This window comes from Colias croceus, chromosome 4, assembly GCF_905220415.1.
Source record: "Colias croceus chromosome 4, ilColCroc2.1".
NCBI lineage: Eukaryota > Metazoa > Arthropoda > Insecta > Lepidoptera > Pieridae > Colias > Colias croceus.
Window position 1 is genome coordinate 9,254,950 of NC_059540.1, and position 16,919 is coordinate 9,271,868.

The 16,919-nt window shown below is 31.0% G+C and overlaps 1 long non-coding RNA gene across 1 annotated transcript; it reads left to right on the forward strand.

Moving 5' to 3' along the window:
• Positions 1 to 561: 561 nt before the first annotated feature.
• Positions 562 to 16,634, forward strand: LOC123691469. Its single transcript, XR_006751404.1, has 3 exons — positions 562 to 678; positions 16,220 to 16,334; positions 16,538 to 16,634. It is a non-coding gene; the product is annotated as an uncharacterized LOC123691469 (long non-coding RNA).
• The last annotated feature ends 285 nt before the right edge of the window (positions 16,635 to 16,919 follow it).

The following is a 16,919-nucleotide window of genomic DNA, read 5'->3' on the forward strand; positions in this document are numbered from 1 at the left end:
CTGAAAAATCATATTACTACATTTTAGTTTAAGGCCTTTATAATGGTAATGCAGACGTGTTTCAAATTTCAGGAATGATTTTTTCTGAAGCAGAAGTTTTGCGTTATTAGAAAGAACATTAAAAAGCTATAAATGGTGTAAGAACATGGTATGCTTTCTAGAATTTAACGACAACTGAATGAAAACCAATAAAATAAACTATAAGTAAGTACTATATACTTCCATATTGTCATTCATCAATTTCCTGTACACTAGGAAGCATGTATAATTAATGTAATTATTAGCTACACTTACGATTCAGGCAGGTGCTGCGTTACCTTACAAAATCCTAAGGGCATTACAACACTAGCCTTATCGATGCAGCTGACACATTCAAATTCAGCCCATAGCCGTTTATACGGAACCTAGCCATATCTCCAGCGTAATCATTCGTAATATAGTGCATCGAGTGACATCAGATCACGTGTCTAGTGGCAATTTCTAATCAATACTCGTGATCGCAATTCAGACGAGAACGAAAGTGCGGATCTAGTTATGAACGCGGAATATTTACAAATTGTTCGGATTTAAGTCGCTCCCTATTAAAACGAGAACGGACGGAATGTCAATGAGGCGAGTGCAAGTTGAGTTGGAATTATTCAACGGATAAATAATTGATAGCAAGCCTGTGTATTGCAGGTATTTATTGCCTATTAGTTTTATTGAGCCGGTTAAGGCTTACACCGTTTTGGTACATTGACATTGTTGATGAGATTTTATCAACGTTATCGTCTTTTGACGTGTGTCTGACAGAAAGGTGTTGGTAAAACGTTCCAAGAATACAAATAGTAGCTAAGAGGTGTTTTATTTTATTTGTACAGAAAGATAATAGAAAATAATATCTGTACCTGTGTATGCTGTTTCTATACAGATATAGGTAAAACAAGTATAGGTAAGTGTAGCCTGTCACTTATATACTTGATTAACCTACATATACCTGTCCTCATCTATAATATTATTACGATTAAATTAATATAATATGCAAATTGTCGCTGAATATTTAAACTGTAAATATTGCATCAGTATGTCATATATTTGGATATCAAAATAAAAAAATAAAATCAATGTCCTCATTCAATGATAAAGTATCGCTGTGGCACTCTGTCTAGTGAACTACATTCCTTCGTTATCATTAAGGTTTACTTAACGAGAAAATCTTAAAATAGACTACACAGTACATATTTTTTTTTAATTTATTCCATGTTAAAGTTGGTAAAAGGACTTATGAGAACATGATTGATGTAATATGAACGTGAAAGCATAAAAATAAAGTCTTTAGGTACTTTATTAAATAATATAGGTACAGTCCTAGTGGTTTTTCATTTTTGTTGTTATTTTTTTGATGATATAAATACAAATTGCTATTTTGTTGTAGGTCATAATGCATTCATTTTAATTTATTTAATAAAAGAGTGTAGCTTTTTACCTTCAAGAACTAGTTAGAGAAGGATTTTTTAGGAATTAGAGTAATAATAATTATTATTTATGCTTCTAGGACTTTTGTACATATTTTATATTTAGAAGTTCCATAGGTACATCATAAAAAATATCGTTAAAAGGTAAAGGTAGGAATTGACTAAGCAATAACATCTTGTATTTAAAAATAGATTATATAAGTCCTCAAGTGTCGATTATGATCTCACATAATACCTGTCCTAGAGGTACATTCACTTGAAAGGTCTATTACAAAAAAGTACTTATAATGCATCAATATTAAAACGATTACAGGAATTATATATAAACAAGGAAGAAAATGAAACGTCCAAAGTTTAGACGAAAATAGTCACCGACATCCCCTAACATCCGTCCTTTAGAATTATAAGATTCATAATTTTAGGCTACCTTGACCTTAAGCTTTTAGTAAATACTATTGCAACAAATTGAAATGGGTGCTCTAATTGTTTTCTTGCAGTTCCTATGTTAGCTAAAAAAAGGGGAACATACAGATTGCTTGTGAAACTACCGAGCTATCAATGTACCTTTCAACCTTTTACGCTACCTATTTGTAACTTTTGTGTTAGAAAACATTCTTAAAATATCAATAAAAAAAATACATTAACATATATGTGATGGCCAATGTTTTTGTTTTCAGGAATCGTTCAATACTACTTATAGGTAATTGAACTGAAATTACCCTAAAAGCTTCTGAATTAACAATAACTTAGAGAAATAACAGTAACACAGTTAATCTAAATTAGCAACTGAATTGTACTTTATAGGCAATAAATGAACTTGATACCGACACTTATTTCATTAATACAGTTACGAAACACGGAATTACCTTAGAGCCTATAAATTCTATAGCTCCTTTATTGAGCCTATGTTTCTTATCATTCATGTCTTTTATACTTGTATAACATTAATTACGCGAAAGGTACACTTTAACGTCAAATAATAAAGATTTATCTAACAATAACATGTTTATACAATATATACTAATACAATTAATATCACACATGTGTTAGCTTTTTGTCTTGATTTTAGAATTTAAAATTGACGTTGATGCTTGAAAATTAATATTAAAGCAATTATTTACTTAAGACATGCATTACATTTTGTATAATAACGTTAAAAATGTATATTTTGGCAAATTTTTTCTCGGAATAAAAGTTATCGGAGTATTGCAATTTGCAGTATAAGTGGGCAGTGAAGAGATATAATGTTTTGTTAACGAGGGTGAAATTATTATATTCTAATTTTTTTTACAAATAATTATTTTTTAATAATTCGATATAAGATATTATGTACACTAAAGAAATTAGATTAATCGGATATTATAAAGACAATTATCACTTTCCTTCCTATATTTCACTTTTAACTTTATCTTCCGCTTTATACTATCCATCTGCTTATCTCCAAATAAAAAAGATTTGCAAAATTGTATACTCGAAATAACCGTAACCAGCAAACAATAGAACAATCTACAATCTTTAAATTGTATGATTGCTTTCTGAAATGATTAAAGTTATCGTGACTTTAATTATGAAAAATCAGTATTCAATCCGATCATTTCCTTTAATATGTCACGAAGCTTTGTTGAGAAATAGAAGTATGAGATTGTGATGTTTACGTAATGTAGATGTTTAAAAACACGCATTCTATTATATTGTCTTATAGATTCCAAATATGTCCGTGGGTGTGTGTGGGGCCTTGTATTCTGTAAACGCTTAACTGTATCCATACTAATATTATAAAGCTAAAGAGTTTGTTTGTTTGAATGTGCTAATCTCAGAAATTACTGGTCCGATTTGAATAATTATTTCAGTGTTAGATAACCCATTTATCGAGGAAGACTTATAGGCTTAACACACAAACCAATAGGACCAGAGCAATGCGGGTAAAACCGCGGGGCAAATGAAGTTGAGAATACATATATATTGTAATCCGCAATAAGTCCGCAATTTTTTTATATATTCAGGAAACTGAAAAATGTATGCCATCTACATATTATAACTTCGAAAACCATCCTGTTTACAGAGGTCTATTGATATATAAATCACCATATTTTTTAATATTACTATATGCCTTAAAAGTTTTGTGGGAATTCATGAACTGCTTTTTGTCGAGAATATTTTTAAACTGTATTTATATTCTTTACACAACAATGCACTGGGTTACTTTATTTTATTAATTAATACCTTATTTAACAAGTACTGTAATATAATTGAATGTAATAAAATTTACATATTTTTATTAATTGAGATTATAAAACTTAATCACCGTCGCAGAACCGATATTTCTCAGATTAGCATTATCAGTGACCTCGGGAATTAATCAACGTTCTATTTAGTCTAGAATTGTATTAAGATAGTGTACCAATGGCATTAACCAACCTGCGTAACATTTAATTAAAACATCTATAAATTCTATATAGTATTTATAAAGAACAAACGATTCATTGTTGGGGATTATTTGATGCAATAAAGAAATAGTGTTACAAAGTATTTATTCTTCACAATTTTAGTATGGAGTGTTTATCTTATTCTATATGTACATATAATAAATCTGTAGAAGGGTCAATTCTGTACATTGAAAATATTGAAAAAATAAATAGCAGGGGGTGTTACTGGATCGATACCAAACCCAAATATGTGATTAAAAAAATTTTTGTCTTTCTGTCTGTCTGTCTGTCTGTCTGTATGTGAAGGCATCACGTGAAAACTAGCGGTTCGATTTCGATGAAACTTGGTGTAATTATACCTTATTATCCTGGGCGTAAAATAGGATACTTTTTATCCTGGAAAAATACGTAGAAAAAAATTAATCTTAATTTTTCAGTTTTATCCATAGACGTTGTTCCGTAGAACCGCGAACACACGTTGCGTATTATTATAGGCCTAGCCGTATTTGGGAATTGGGTCCAATAGATATTTATAAGATGTTATTGTCAGAGGTACTCAAAATGGAGAAATAACCATCCACGCGAAGACCGACATCCGCGCGGACGGAGTCGCCGGCGGAAGCTAGTTTGTAATATAACGCTCTTTTACAGCTATTTATGAAAGTTATATACATTAGCGTTCTAGATTTTCTATAAACTTCAACCAAAACTCATTTTATGAATCTAATATTAGTTGGACGTAGACTATAGAAAACTCTAGGTATGCTTAAAATTTTATCAAAGGGCAATGGAGCGTGGTAAATATAGATAAAGAACTTAAATTTACAGAACGTCTGCGCTCCGAGACTTATATCACCGATATTATTTGATATCCTTTGGTGAAATAGCAGCTCTAATATCTAGTAGAGCTGTGATGTGGCCTATATTTTATTTTTTTAATGTGGGGAAATCTTGCATACAAACCCATGGCGCCCGGCCCCCGGGTATAGAGCCGTGGGTTATGTCGGATATCTCTCGGCCGCGGGTATTGGTTGGAATTCTTCTGCGACCCCCTCATGTGACCTAATATAACGACATTAAAGAAGAGGAACAAGGATAAATTTCAAAGCGCTGCATCAGGCTAATCTTATTTGAAACTGTTCATAATATGTGATTTGTTGGCACTCAGCTGTTGGATTTGTCTATATGTGTTTAAGTATGTTATAACGTAAACTTATATTTGTTTTTGGATAGCTATAATTTAACATCAATGAATAATAAATTTAACTATATTCAGAAAGTGAAAGTATCTTTGAGTGCTGCATGCATTATTTATACACTTTATCTAATTCAGTATATAAACAATAAAATGCTTTTATGTGTTGCGTAATTAGATTAAAAAACATTAGGCAATTAATTCGAAGGCATTAAAGAAATGTTAAATTTAATTAAAATCTTAAAAGAATTTGGAACACTTTTTCACAAAAGAAAATTTTTATGAAACTAGTTGCATGTTCAAGAAGATATTGTATGAAAAATTAAAACGATTTTATTTTATTATCCGTGTATTTAATTGCACAACTTAGACATAGTTAAAATGTAACTTTCATTCCACAAAAAATAAAAAAATACGTTCTAGAAAAATAAAGAATCTAAGTAAAATAATACAGAATCGGATGTATAAACATTTTATTTAAAATTAATATTTTGTATTAAAATAAAAATAAAAATAAATATTAAAGTTGTATTAACAGTTAGAATTCACTCAACTGTTCAAATTAACTACTACATATTGTTCAACTTCCTGCAAGTATAATTCCTATTTTTAACCTAGTAATTTTTTTGTTTATATGGTCACTTGCAGCGAGGACAAGGACGGCAGAAATGATAGGTGTGAAACCAGTTCATGAATGAAATTCTGTGTTATAATAACTGGCACCTGTCCGATTATTGAGATAAACGTACTTAACTTGCGTAACTATAACATTTGTGGAACAATCGAAAATAATTTGAATAACTCGATGTTTAACGCATACAATGGGTGAGAATGCTTGCGTGTTATTTGAAGTGGTTTTCGAGAGCTGGTTGTGTTTTTATACTATGACTTTATAAAGCATGATTTAATAAGGTTATTTACGTCATCTATATACATATAATAAATCTGTAGAAGGGTCAATTCTGTACATTGAAAATATTGAAAAAATAAATACCAGGGGGTGTTACTGGATCGATACCAAACCCAAATATGTGATTAAAAAAATTTTTGTCTGTCTGTCTGTCTGTCTGTCTGTCTGTCTGTCTGTCTGTCTGTCTGTCTGTATGTGAAGGCATCACGTGAAAACTAACGGTTGCCAGATTTCGATGAAACTTGGTATAATTATACCTTATTATCCTGGGCGTAAAATAGGATACTTTTTATCCTGGAAAAATACGTAGAAAAAAATAAAATTTAATTTTTCAGTTTTATCCATAGACGTTGTTCTGTAGAACCGCGAACACACGTTGCGTATTATTATAGGCCTAGCCGTATTTGGGTCCAATAGATATTTATATTAAGATGTCAGAGTTACTCAAAATGAAGAAATAAACCATCCACGCGAAGACCGACATCCGCGCGGACGGAGTCGCGGGCGAAAGCTAGTACCCAATAAAAATTTTATTTTTCAATCAATAAATTTTTTCTAATTCCAAATAATTATTGTTTTATTCAGGAACCTTTTCGTGCCAATCAAATATGCGGCCTACCACGGCGAAAGATAATATTCTATAATCTTTCTACGATACGATCAATCTACAGAGAATGTATGTTATTAAAAAAAACTCCATTATAATAGCGCGGGTTCATTTTATTAACGAACGTATATTGTAAGAGATGACTTCTTTTTAGCCAGAACATGTATAAGCTCCAACTCCAACTATAAGAACACGGATATATGTCACGCAGTTAGTAAAAGTCAAAACAAGGAGTTTAAAGTTTATACCGATGCATTCTTTACAGCCATAAAAAAAGACAAAGTAACAATACACCATTCCCGTTTACGCTCATTATTGTTCACATTTTATTATATGATTGAAAATAAATCATATAAATATGGCCATACAATAAATTCCATATCTAAATTTTACGCTATTACAACAGAAATACAATGTTGTAAAAACTATAATGACTTCAAATGTGGTTATAAATGACCATTACCACATTGCTGTTAAAATTGGTGTCTGTACGAAAGGACAAAATACTAGCACAGATAGCGAATACAGAGTGACACTGAGAGTCGAATAATAATATTTATTTACTTATGCTTTTTTGCGTAATGTGGAAGTTGTCTGGATATTTGTGAGCGAATTATTCCTAAATGGCATACCTACAGTGAATGTTTCGGAATAAATTTTCTATATATCCAAACTGTAAAACTTCGATTAAAATATGAAATACTTTTTACCTCTTTTTATGTCAGAAAAAGTAGCTGGTTTGCATCATCATACTTAACATAACGATTTGGTACATTTTCTATGTTTATGATGTAAGATATATTATGTGAGTGTTAGTTTGTATAAAAAAATAAAATAAATCATTTTTGGAGAGCATTGAAATGAAATTTCAGAACTAACTGACTTTATTGAGATTTGAAGCGCGCTGTTAAAAATTCTTCCATTTGAGCTAAACAGGCATGGAGTGCTTATAAACATCGTACAATTTTAATAATCATCTCATCAAAAATGCATTTCTAAATAAATAAATTAAAGAGTATCTCAAATCTTTATTAAATGTTCAAAGAAACAGTATCTGTAAATTATTTTTTTTTATCTTCTTAGTTACTTCTATAGTTCTAGTCTCTTGTACTTTCAATTGTGTAACATTCAGCTGAGCTGACCATTCGACAATTCCGTGTAAGGGCACAATCGATAGATCGCGGTTTAATTGTATTGTATATTCGATTTGCCTTCATGGCTCTGGGCGGGGTTAACTTTTCGTCACGAATCCTGACTGTACTTATTGTATGGTACTGTTTCAAGGTTTGTTGTTTTCTATGAAGTTATTACTATTTTATAGCAAAATAAATGTTTCTGTGCAAAATATTAATCCATACTTAATATTATAAATGCGAAAGTAACTCTGTCTGTCTGTCTGTCTGTTACTCAATCACGCCTAAACTACTGAACCAATTTGCATGAAATTTGGTATGGAGATATTTTGATACCCGAGAAAGGACATAGGCTACCTTTTATTGCGAAATATGTACCACGGGCGGAGCCGGGGCGGACCACTAGTTATAAATACACGGAAATATAAGGTACGTTACCGTTCGTATTATATCCCAAAATTACTAGCGCTAGTCAAGTTAGTTTTAGTTGTTTTGAGTACCTGCGATGAATAAAAAGTTTCGATATTTAAGGTCATTGCTATTTAATAATATATCGGTATAATGAATTTATTTAAATTCAATCGGATATATGAAATTAGTACCTATACTTATTATACCTAAACAATTAAATACTCGTTTATATCTTATGGTTTAATATCCTTGTTGGCATAAAAGTAAATTAATTCTATAAAATAAATTAATACTAACGTATTCAGCGCATATAATGTATACCGCATATTATAATATAGGTCAAATTCCAAGTAAGAAACAATCGTAGCATACTATTGTTTTGATATGGACATGCCTTTAGGCCATTACTCTGAAGGACTTGAACTATTATACGTGCTGTGATAGATTAACGTTAACCTATTATTAAATAATATAAATTGAAATTTCTAAAGTCATTATAAATGGACGCGTGGCCCACGCAGCGCTATGGTGTCAGGACCTTGGGGTTATTGATTGATTTAACACAAATTACACCATGAAATCTCCATGACAAGTTGTGTCTGATTAATGAACGTTATATTATTTAAATATTATGATTGAATAGCTATTTATTGCTTGACTACTGTTACGACCGGGTTTGCACGAATTCTTAATCGACCGGCAATGCCAATCCTGTCTCTATATTTGTTATATTGAGCATTATTAGACATGATTAGCCAACAATGAGTTTCCTCAGTTTTGATACGAGTAATTATCTTCCATTACTAGTGCTAATTGTGAGAATAATACATTTTTAATGTTAAATTAGTAAATAAATTATAATCATTCACTCTTTAAAAGCCCATAATATTTATGACATTAAAACAAACACAGCCCCCATTTTACAAATGATTAAATGCTATTGTTCAATCTATACAAAATTTATTTGGGAATATAAATAGAATTGGAGCTCTTGACTGCTTGTCGCTTATTCAACATCCAATTAAGAAACTGTTCGTAGTTCTCTTAATACATGGATTAGAATTAAATTCGCTTGTCAAATACCAAATTGCTTGGTATACTGAACAATACTGACAACTCTATTATTAAGTGGTCAATTAAAGCCACATATGGTACATAATAGTCATAACAAATTCACTCTTAGCACATGAGTAACTGTAAGGTTTGAAAGATAACTGACCTTAATTTAATTAATAACTCTATTGTGAGTTTGAATGCCTTATATTAATATCAATACTGCTTTAAGTAGGTAGATCATATGACTATTATAGAAAACAGATTTTGCTCCAAAATTCATACAGCTCATGATATTTTAGTTTGTTAGCATTGAAATGCTCTATAAATATATTTTAAGCTATTGCATAGCTCCTATATATAGCCTTGAGCGTGGGGACCGAATCCAGAAATTCCGTAACGAAAAAATCTCACGTTCCCCACTCCGACGGGCACGCAGGTGTGACTTGAAGGCATGCTATGCAATAGCTTTACCGCGGCAGTCCCCGAGTGCCAAACGTCTTTTTAATATCCCACCTCGTGGTCGAATATTTTCTATATGAAAAAAATATATTCATATGGTTTATTCAAAAAACATATTATGTGAATATCAGAAATAAGGAAAAAACAAAGTGTCGTGTTGTAGCACATTAATGCTTATCGTTAGCACGCGTTGATATCTTTTTATTGCGTGAATTATGATCATGAGGAAAAACATCATCTTAGTTGTTATCTATTACATATCATGCTATGATCGTATGCTATTTTCAAATTACCATGGCACGAAAAAATACAAGATTGCGCTTGTTTTTTTTTTCTAAATATATTTGTGATTTATTATTATTTAAATCATTAATTAAATAAACTCGTTAAAAGCCTCATACACCTACCTCACTTCTAGCTAGATCACAAGATTTAAATCACTCAAGGAATATAGAATATGAACAACATGATTTAAAACTGTTGCTATGACAGTAGTAGATACATTTCAGTTCTCTACCACTGATCACTGATCTCTTAAAGACTGGTAAGTACATATACCCAATACAGCTTCAAAAATAACGAGAAGTGATTTCAACCAACAATGTTATCATTTGAAAACTCGAACTCTACATTCTTAACTCTTCCATTATCACCGATTCTACCCTCAATTCGATCTTGATATTCAAATTTAGATATATATCCAAACACTTGTGTTTATTTGCGCCATCTAGAACGCAATGCAGTGATAATACATTTTCTGAATGCGAAATACGAACGCTTGTTACGTTCGTGATTTATGGTAACAGAACACAAGCACAGATAAATATTGAGTTGGCTTTCCTTTCATCCGCAGGCCAATTCTCGATTTAGAAATATTCAAATGTAAAGTTCCGATTTATTTTGTCTTATGAACGGTACAACAGTTATTGTATTGTAATTATAAATTAAACGGACAGGTCCGTGACTATGCTCACTGTTCGCAATGTCGGCTTAAATAATATTATAATCATTGCTTTAAATATAGCGTGTTATTTGTTTTCGTATTATTTAATTACTACGTAATATCAAACATAGAAATGTTATTGTAATTATATATTTGGAAGACAACGTTGCTTTCAAGAGGTATTTATTATACGCAAATTGCACCGACATTGAAAAGTATATTTGTGACCATAGTGTACATAGATCGATTCGTTAAGCCTAAATAACTAATATTTACAATCCAAACAAGAAATTGTTGTTTCGTACAGTAGCTGAAAGCTTAATAGCATAACTAGTGATAAGGTGAGCTAAGAATAGGCTACAACGTTGCTATTAGTTCACCACATTCATTTATTATTATTGCTAACGATTGCCTTGTAAATTGTATCTACTGAGGGATTTAGTTTGTCGTCTTTTACAATATTTACTCACTAAATGTTCAAACAATAAGCTAACTTTATTTTTTTAACTCAAATAGTACTGCTCATAAGATATTTGGGAGCTACAATAACTTATATATTAGACTTCCTGATGAATCTCGATTGAGATTAATCAACTGAGCCGAAGACATCATAGAGTACAAGTTTGCATGTGCACTTTTTCATCATTCTCATATACATGCCAATTCAAAACAAATAAAACAACTGAAGGCATAATGTGCTCTTCAAGGCACGAAAATAGAAAATTTTCGTGCCTTGAAGAGCACGTTATGTTAAACCACCCCTTATTTATAACAATTTAAGAAATTCAAATTATTTTTCTTGTCGGGTTACAGCCGAACATGCTTACCACAATATGATCGTGGCAGACAATAATTTATTAACACATGGGATTTATGGTACTAATTACTAAATAATAATCCTATCCTATAAACATTTTCTTAATAGTGTGTAAAGTTACAAATCTATTCACTTGTTTAGACCAAGCCTTTCCCTATGTATTCATTTCAGCACTGTCCTTAAGGTCATCAGTTAATAACCGCCTTTGTACAAACCATTAACTCGAAAGGCAGTTTAACGTGACTGGGCGAATTTAGAGCACTTGGATTTGGATGAATATTTGCCAGTGCAAGCTGGAAATTCAATATTGTTATTTTTGTTTACTTTTGAGCAATCATCAGCCCATTAGCAATAAATATACTGCTATAGCATAAACTATTAAATAGTTATTTCATAACCTTATCATATTTTATGATTAGTAATTAACTTGTTGTTAGTTGTTAGTTTGTATACTTTAATTATAATTACACAATTTTTGTTGTATCAGCTCGTGTGACATTTGTGGCTACAACAGGCTATGGCTGAAAAACAGCGGTGAAAGCACTGGCCTTTTAGTCATTGTTTCCACCATATGCTGAGTTCGTAGCCTTTTCGTAGTAAACTGTTATTTTTTTTTGTGTATTTTTTTGTTTATGTGTTTGATTTTTACTGCGAATAAATACTTATTCTATTCTATTCTATTCTATTCTATTCTATTCTATTCTAACTACCGATTTAAAAGTACGTTATAACTTTACAGTTGGAATCTTTTGTTTATATTCCATCTATTTATTCACAAATACGTAGTATAAATATTACACACATAAATTACACTATATCCTCAAACTAATGTCACAATAAAGTAAACACTATAAAAATAGTATTATTCCATATCCTCAAATCTAATGCTATTACCACCTAGTTGACGCCCACCGCTGGCCCAAGGCCTGAGCCTTTCGTGACCAATGTTTACTTAATTAATTTAATTTATCAAGTGCCTACTGCACGAGCGGGATATTAGTGTCCGATAACGTTATCTCTGCACCATATCTGTTATATTGAATTCTTTTAGAACGTGTCCGAAAGGTGTGAGAAATATGTTAGGCAAAGGATATGTTAAGATTTTATTAAAAGTGAATGTAGAGTGTTTTATATACGTGGCGTAAAGTTTTACCTTATTTGTAAGCGATTTTATGAGGCAATGGTTGGCAGAAATAAATTTTAAAAAGCGTTTTTTATATACAAATATAGGTCTATAACCGTCGGTATGAATAGAAAAGAAACAACTATAATCTTGCCATCAATATATTATCATTCCACATTTTCAAATTCTTCACTATTTAAACTCCTTTTTGGAATAAAGTCTGAAGTTTCTGGGCGAATTCTTCGGGATTCCCTTTGAAGTTTCCGAATACTTGTTGGATCTTTGTTATGAATTTTGTGAAGTCAACAGCGTTGATTCCCGTTGCCGCCTCCTCCGCAGCCGCCACACAGGCTATCACCACGACGAGGAACAGAACCTACAAAATATTATGTACTCATTAATAAAATCTATACTAATATTATAAAGCTGAAGAGTTTGTTTGTTTGAACGCGCTTATCTCAGGAACTACTGGTCCGATTTAAAAAATTATTGCGTTATTAGATAGGTTCATCGAGGAAGGCTTATAGGCCTATCATCACACTTAAGACAAACAAGAGCGGAGCCACGCGGTTAAAACCGCGGAGCGTAGCTAGTTCTGATTATTTATCAGCTTAGTCAATATTGAACTATACTATGAATTCATACATTCATAAGAATAATTTATTATGTAACACTGTAAAGATAATACATAAGTAAATAAAATATATGATACACAATATAAATATATAAGTGTACTGAGGTCAACCTTATCGCTGGGAACGATCTCTTATAAACAACTTACAGTTAAAAGGAACTTTAAATCTGATTCGACCACGGAATTTATTTGATGTATCTTTTTAATCTTTGTTTAGTTACTTACTCGAATACCTTATATGTACTTTAAAAATATAACTAAAACTTAAAGACAATAGTTTGTGAAAAACAATGTTCACTGTTTTTGAATAAATTCACACCTTCGCCCTCTGCATGGAATAGTAGGATCACAAAACACCAAAAATAAAATAGGCACTTATTTCGACAAAAATATCAACACAAGCGTAAATAAACATTTCTCAAAATGCTTTCAACTTGTTAATTTGGAAGCATGTTTGAGAAAATACTATTTATCCTTAAAGTTTGTCTTAAGTGGATCTTACCTTAGCAGAGACCATTGTTGAAGTTGAATTGCTAGAACGAATTCTACTGATACTTTGCTTTACTATGTTACACTATATATACGAAAAAGTTTAGTATTAAATGAACTAATTAGTATTTTATTTTCCCTAATTAACTTGATAGAAAAGTCTAATCAAGACACTTAAACTTTATTGATCATTGGCAACTTTAACTGAAACCATAAAACTAGTCAAACTATTTTTATTGTTTCTACTGCAATAACTCTGTTGAAAAAGTAAAGCAGGTGTATTGCCTATATAATCGAGCATAAAACATTTAGTTAAGTCGTTTATTATTTATAAAACATAATATAATTTTTCAGCACCTCGTTCGTTCAGTCGCTAATAACAATTTTCCCAAAACTATTATTTAATTTTGTATAAGTTTTCTTTCAAAATTAATATTAATTATAACAAAATTATCATTGATTTAACATAACACTTATTATGTAAAAACGAAAATTATTTTTTAACAATAACCAAAAGGAGCAAAATTCTCATAACGAACTGTTAATGTTACTCGTAAAGTAGATTTTTCCTAATTCCCGTCTAACCTATATTTCCAGGTTGAGTAAATTAAAATGTTTTTGTATCCATAATTTAAAATATTAAACACTAAAAAAACAAATAAAACAATTATGTAATATTTAATTCGTCATACAAAACATGAAAGTAGCTGCCCAATTATATAGAGCTATCAAAACATACGCAATTTTAAACATGCATACTGACCCACATTCAAAGGTACATATTTGAGTAATTGTTTGTTTGGCAAAATTATTAAGAAATATGATTATAGTATTACACTTTAGTTAAGAATCAGATAAATAGATACGTACGTAATGTCTTAATAAAGGGGAGTTACTGACAGTGTTATAAATAACAATTACAATGTACACGATAAACTGTGCTCGAACAAATTTCAGTTATTTGTCTTGCTTCATTGCAAGCTTATACTTTGATTCAGTGTTACAATTTATGATACTAAAGAAGTGTTTGATCAAATTTTCCCTGATATTCTATAACTAATAATAGTATTGCAAAGAATTTCTGCATGAAATTTCGATCTTTTATTTAGTTATCTGCTGACATTCGGCCACTGGACATATAAGTTAATCAATATCAATATATAAATATGTACATAGTCATGAGAGTAAATTAGGCCAGAATTTTCATATTTAATTCTTATGAAAATTCTGGCTAACGACACCTTTAAATAATAAGCCGATACCATGGTAGTTGTAATATAATATTAATTTGCATTTCAGCTATTATTATAAAGTGATTAAAGACCATAATATCTGCCCCGACCGTTCTGATATTTCGTAAATAAAATAAAACATTAACAATTTATTGTACACGACGTTAAAATCCATTTACTTAATATATTATAGTGAATTGATCAAACGATATAGCCTTTCAATATTACGTAGAGCGGACCAGATCAAGTCATACGATTAGTGAATAAATATTCATTGCATGGTATTAATTACAAAAATATATGCGAGAAATTCGTTCAAGTCCTTACGGATCAATAGGAAACAGTTATTAGCGTGTGTAATTGTGACCCGATTGCCGTAAATGAATGAATAAATGGCGCAAAACATGTTTTTATTACGCTATTAGAGTGATGTTTACAGCTCTTAATAAATACACTAATTATTTTCATAGTGTTTTTTTTGTTTGAAGTGAATCATAACGTAATTATAGTTCAATTACATTTGTAAGACGTTCAGTTTATAAAGAACTACATTGAAGTCATTAACACATAATTAAAGGTTTTACGAATTAAACCGAAAGAAGTGATATCCGTAATTAAGATGATAAAAGCATATTATGAATAGAGTTGAAGCGAATAAAGTTGCGAGAGTTTAATAAAGAGAAACAGTATCTACACCCAATTACTACAGAATGTATGACTTAGACGCTTCCTGTCTGTTCCTATGTATGCTTAGATCTTTAAAACAACGCAACGGATTTTGAGAAATTTTGTAAAAAGATACAGTGATAGAGGAAGGTTTATACACCATGCATAATTGTATACAAAGCTGGACGCGATTTAGAGAGACTGGTTTCAATGCATATCACTATTATTAATACAACGATCAAATAGGTAATCAGAAGCCAATAACGCTCATGTACGTATTCGTAGAAGTTATCAGGTAAAAAAACGGTCAGTTCTTTGTGAAATATTATAAACAGTGTCATGGTTTAGGGCTCGAGGCAATAATTAAAACAACGGCATGATCAGCGCCGCTTTCCAGTCGCTGTCCGGTCACAGGTAAACAACATCAAGGCAATCTGTCATAAATATTTGTGAAACAGTTATCAGACGGGTTACGAAAAGTACTTTAAATTATCGATAAATTTTTATTTTTAAAATTATGTATTTTTAGTTCTATGTAAATAAACATGCTCGGAAATATTTTAGCAGTTGTCGTGTAAAGTGTGTTTGCGACTGGTGTAAATAAATAAGGGAATATACATCATCATCATTATAATGGTCAGCTTATATTATGTTACTTTTGCAGGGATACGGGCCTCCTGTGCGGGTTCACCGTTTAGGCCATAATCCATTCCATTGTCCAAGTGCGGGTTGAACTTTTGATTCTTTGACATGCAAACAGTGGCGACGATTCCACATGGGTATGGATAAAATTAAAAATCTATCTCTGCTCTCGAACCTCCGACTAATCGATTTTAAGTCTTACCACTGCTCTCTTTATTTTAAAACGCGGTCGTGTATAATTTTGTTGCCCTTGCTTTATATAAAAATTCAGTGTGAAATATTTAAATTGCACAACATTCTTTTACTTATTAAGTTGTTATTAAAACCTTTTCATTTTCAGGTACAGCAAGCACCTCAAGTTTTAATTTTGCAATAATAAGCTCACGTGTTCAAGACGACGTGAACAAGACTATTTGTATGCTCTAAGTCCATCGAAACAAAAGCAGCCTATTTTCTAATTACGTAAAGTTCACCTATAAAAAATTATTAATTAATGCAAAACATTATAATGTTAAGTTACAAATACATTGGCCTTTTCTTTCAAGTCCCGTACTATTATATTATATTATTAAATTATAAGCGCGTTTACATTTTACTAACATTAATAATATATAATTAATGTCTAGCATGTTGTCACACTGTTGCTTAGTACTGTCCATAAGTGTGTAGGCGAGTTAGTAAAATGGTTAGTTCTCAAGTATCAAATTACTCAACGCTCGATT